We start from the raw sequence: 5,059 nt of genomic DNA on the forward strand, positions 1-5,059 counted from the left end.
CATCAGGAGACCCACTTGCTCGTTTGCCATCCAGTCGAATAAAAAAAACATACTTAAGTATATAGATAAATAATAAATATACTCGTATATTAAACATCCAAGACCCAAGAACAAACATTCGTATTATTCACACAAATATCTGCCCCGGCCGAGAATCGAACCCGGGACGTCAAGCTTCGTAGTCAGGTTCTCTAACCACTTGGCCAACCGGAATCCGGTCGTCATATTATTTTTAAAAAATAACCAGCCAAGGACGAGTCGGTCTCGTGCAACGAGATTTCCATACAAATTTGTAGGTACAGTGGCAGAAATGAGGGCTATCGCGTATGAATTCGCCACTAGAGGCGCTAGTGTAGCGTGAGGTCTCCGAAATGTCAAATCTCATAGTTTTTGGGTGAGCTACGCGGGTTTATTTATTAGAATAATTTTGTGAATATTTTGCAATATCTGGAATTAATTATGGCAAATATGCGTTCCGGGGCAATGAATGTCTGTGTTTTGAGACAGTTTTGTCTTTCGGAAACCTTTGTCCTCCCTTTTTTCCGAACAAAACGGGGACTATGCAACACTGGCATGCTCGATATTTTCAAGGTGTATTAAATATTATTTTAATCTAAACTTTGTTTTCACGCCCGTAATAACAGACTTTGAAAGCCATACTTAAAAACCTCACGCAACAGTGCGCCATCTAGTGAGAAAAAAAAACGATAGCCCTCATTGAATCACGTACTAGGGTGGAACCTTTTCATAATCAATTTCGCTACGATGTCTTTTGGGATGTCATGACATTAGTAGCACAAAGCTTTACCCTGGTACGTGAATTAGTTCTTCGACTGTACGGGGTCGTTTTTAACCGCCCTCGCAAAATAAGGGGTGTTATAAGTTTGACGCCCATGTGCATCCGTCTGTCTGTCTGTGGCATCGTAGCTCTCAAACGGATGGAAAGATTTGAATTCAGTTTTTTAAGTGAAGTCTTGCAGTGATTCTTAGCTATGTTTCATTAAAATCTGGAAAGAGCGCCCGTCGGTACGCATTAAAAATAAAAATATCAACACGAAATTAAGGTACGGTCAAGAACTTTAAATCAGGAGCCATTGGAACCATTTCACAGTAAACGTCATAGTGACATCGCATTAATGAACAAGGAAAATAGTAATGACTTTTCCTTTCTTAAGGTTCTAAGGTGGCTCACGAATTAAAGTCCTTGACCGTACTTTAGATAGGCTGTGGTGGCCTGGTGGCCTAGTGGTATGAGCTAAGGTACTTAAGCAGCAGCACTAGCGACATCTATGTTTCGCTCTCATCGAGAGACGTCACACTATTTGGAACTAACCGCTCGCCCAAACAAGAGATGTCGCTACTACGCAATCAAATTATCACAATCTCTTGTTTGGGTGAGCGGTTAGTTCCAAAGGAGTGTGACGTCTCTCGATGAGAGCGAAACATAGATGTCGCTAGTGCTGCTGCTTAAGTAGCGCAGTAGAATAAAGCAACCTGAGATATGTATGCTTAGGAGAAATTTGTGTCTAGACTCCTGTCCAGCGGTGGTGTAGGGGTTATAGCACGCAGCACGGATTGCCGGGGACCTGGGTTCGATTCCCAGCGCTGGTCTCTTTTTCTGGTTTTTCTGTGCATCCATGTCTCAGTTTGTATTTTCGATATGAACTAAGGTCTTACAAGTAGAGGATCCTGGGTTCAAACCCCGGCTCGCACCTCTGAGTTTTCGGAAATCATGCGTGAAATTATATTAATTTGAAATTTACCATGAGCATGGTCATCTATGCGTGCATAGATGATGATGAATTGGCCATGAGGTGAAGGATAACTCGTGAGGAAACCTGCACAGACCTCGAATCAATTAAATGGAGTGTGTGAAGTTCCCAATCTGCACTGGGCCCGCGTGGGAACTGCGCCAAGCCCTCCTATTCTGAGAGGAGGCCTGTGCCCAGCAGTGGGACTTTAGATACAGTGTAGTCCGTTGAGTACAACTTCGCATTTAACATACAACCGATTTTAGCGACGTAAGTAAAGGCATATTTACTATGTTTAGTTTTAATATGAGCCACCATGAAAGTACATCCGTTCGTTTAGTACGGCATCCGGTTAGTACGACGTAATATCAACGGTCCCTTGGCCGTCGTTATAACCGGTTTCTACTGTACAAGAAAGACAAATAAAAATTTTAACCAAACTGACTTGCTGTCCCTGTTTGGTATTCTGTACGCACGCACGCGCTCCCCGTGGGAATCACTTATATTTTGATTCCCCACATTGTGCCAATAATTGCCAGTTATTGGCACAAACTAGGTGTAATCTAGTTTGGCACTGTTGATTTGTTTGTCCGATTTGATTGCTTTGCTTGACACTTTATTAAATTTTCCGTTGTTAGAACAAATCGGGGTGTTGATTTTAGAGTGGGTTTCTCTGCTAAAAAGAGGGGTATTTTTATCGAACAGCTGGCAAACGAGCAGGCGGGCCACCTGATGGTAATCACCGCCGCCCATGCACACCTACAGCGTTATTAGGACTGCGGGTGCGTTGCCGGCCTTGCAATAGGCGATACACTTGCCTTTTGAAGGTACCCAAAACATAGCTAGATGGAAAAACTCCAGCACCGAGTCCATTCCATATTTTACACGTGCGAGGGAGAAAGGAACGTTTAAACCGCATAGTGAAAGAGCACCAATCATCGAGCGAGATGTTATCAAATAACAAAATAAAATAAAACCCGGCCAAGAGCGTGTCGGACACGCCCGAAATAGGGTTCCGTGGCTATTACGAAAAAATTAAGTAAGTAATTTATTTCCAAGGTTATCGTATTTTGTACGGAATATTCCAAGTTTAGCTATATTTTATACCTTAGGCTGCTATTTACTCTTAAACGACTAATAATTCTCAAGAAAACTTAACCTTTATGGTTTTCCTTGTAAGTTTGATATACTTACTACCATCCTGAATTTCTTCAAATTTTTCTACCCACCGGTTTAGATTTTAGAAGGGGGGTGACTAGCTCGAAGTCGGTGACTCAACACGAGCCAGCAGGAGGGATTGAAGCCCATAGTAGTAGGTGAGGTAGACGACTATTGTTCCACTCCTGCTGGGTCGTGCTGAGTCACATACTTCGAGCTAGTAGGTACCTACCTAGAAAAATATTTTCAAGAGTTTTGAAGAGGTTCCATTTTTTGTTATTTTTTTGGGGTCTTTTTTTTATTGTACCATTTTGTCGGCATAGTTACATATATATTCGTGCAAAATTACAGCTTTCTAGCATTGGTAGTCCCTGAGCAAAGCCGCGGACGGACAGGCAGACAGACAGACAGACATGGCGACAATATAAGGGTTCCGTTTTTGCCATTTTGGCTACGGAACCCTAAAAACGTTTACAACTTAGATGAATACCCGTAATAACCTAATCAACAAAAAGTTGGAAAACCCCCGACTTTGTCACTACAAAGTTCAATATCTCAAAAACGGCTAAACCGATTTTGATGCAACATGTCCAAAAACCATCGATAGAAAACCTGCTTTCAATTAAAAATACGCATTCAAATCGGTTCACCCGTTTAAGAGCTACGGTGCCACAGGCAGACACAGACAGACAAGCACACATAGCGGTCAAACTTATAACACCCCTCTTTTTGGGTCGGGGGTTAAATATACCCAATTACATGCCAATTACAAATAAACGAAAATCGTTTCGTCGTCGAGAGCTTACGTCAAAGAGCTTATCCTACTCGCCGCTAGAGGGCGCTCCCATGGGGCTTGTTAGCGTCGACGGCGTCCGCAGACGGATCGTATTACTAGTATAGTACATATATATAGTTTTTTTTTTTTAGAAATCACCTTAGTTGCCGAAATAAAAATGTTTTTCAAATGAAACTCAGAAAACGATTTCAGTTTGAAAAAAATATATATGTTCTTCTCTTTCGACTCGTTAGGTCTTCCATCTTTCATTCCAACATCTCATCCGTCAATCGTTCATCATAATCATTCCTACATACATGGAAAATTCGGAGAAACGGTATTCGGGGAAAAATTCGGTCAATTTTCTTCTAATTGATTTAGGCGATACTTTGTGGTAGTACCGATGTGTTTCTTCCCGTTTTAACCCGACGCAAAAGAGGGGTGTTATACGCCAATGTCGGTCTATCTGTGGCATCGTGACAAACGGACGGGATTCGATGCGGTTTAACGTAAAAGTGAGTTTTCTTGTGATGGTTCTCAAGCTATGTTTCATAGGAATCGGTCTTAGCCGTTTTTGAGATGATTTTTTAACGTTCTAAGTTGGTTAGACTATCATAGGTTGTTAGATTAAAATATTATAAATAAGTTTTGGTAAAAAAAAACCGTTTTAATAAAAGCTTTTTTGCTGACTGTACTAATTTTTGTCGAGTTTACTTGCATTGTCATATAAACTACATAATGCATACCAAATTTCAAGTCGATACCATCAACCATTGAAGAGTTTCGTCCTGTGGAGACGATCCTGGGACTACCAGGATGTCACTATCAGATTATTGTATTGTCACGGAATTTACAAAAGTATGCCAAATTTCAAGTCAATCCGACTACTGGAAGTTGGTCGAATTTACTTGCAAGATTTTACTACAGACAGACAACGGGACACGTGAAAGTAAATAAAAGCTTATAAATAACCCATTCTCTTCGTATTCAACGTCGTTATACACCAATATACTAACAAGACCAATATTTCTTCCTTTCTAACCGACTTCAAAAAGGAGGAGGTTATCATTCGGTTGTATTTTTTTTCTAATCAAAATCATTCCCGGATGCGTGAAGCGTGCATTACTTTCATTGTTTTAACGATTGCTTAGAAACATAGACGATTTCAATGTAATTTCTAGATATATCTATGTAATTTATAGAATTCAGTTGAAATGAGCTATATTTTTTCCAAACTGTATCAAAGATATAAATAAACATTGCAAGCGAGTGGCGTCTGGTATAACGTCGTATCTGTATTTTTTGCAAGTAACTATCTAGTTCGAGAGCTGGTTGGGTACATACCTACATACTTGGTACTTGATTGATTGTTTCT

The sequence above is a fragment of the Choristoneura fumiferana genome, chromosome 28, assembly GCF_025370935.1.
Source record: "Choristoneura fumiferana chromosome 28, NRCan_CFum_1, whole genome shotgun sequence".
NCBI classification, from domain to species: Eukaryota; Metazoa; Arthropoda; class Insecta; order Lepidoptera; family Tortricidae; genus Choristoneura; species Choristoneura fumiferana.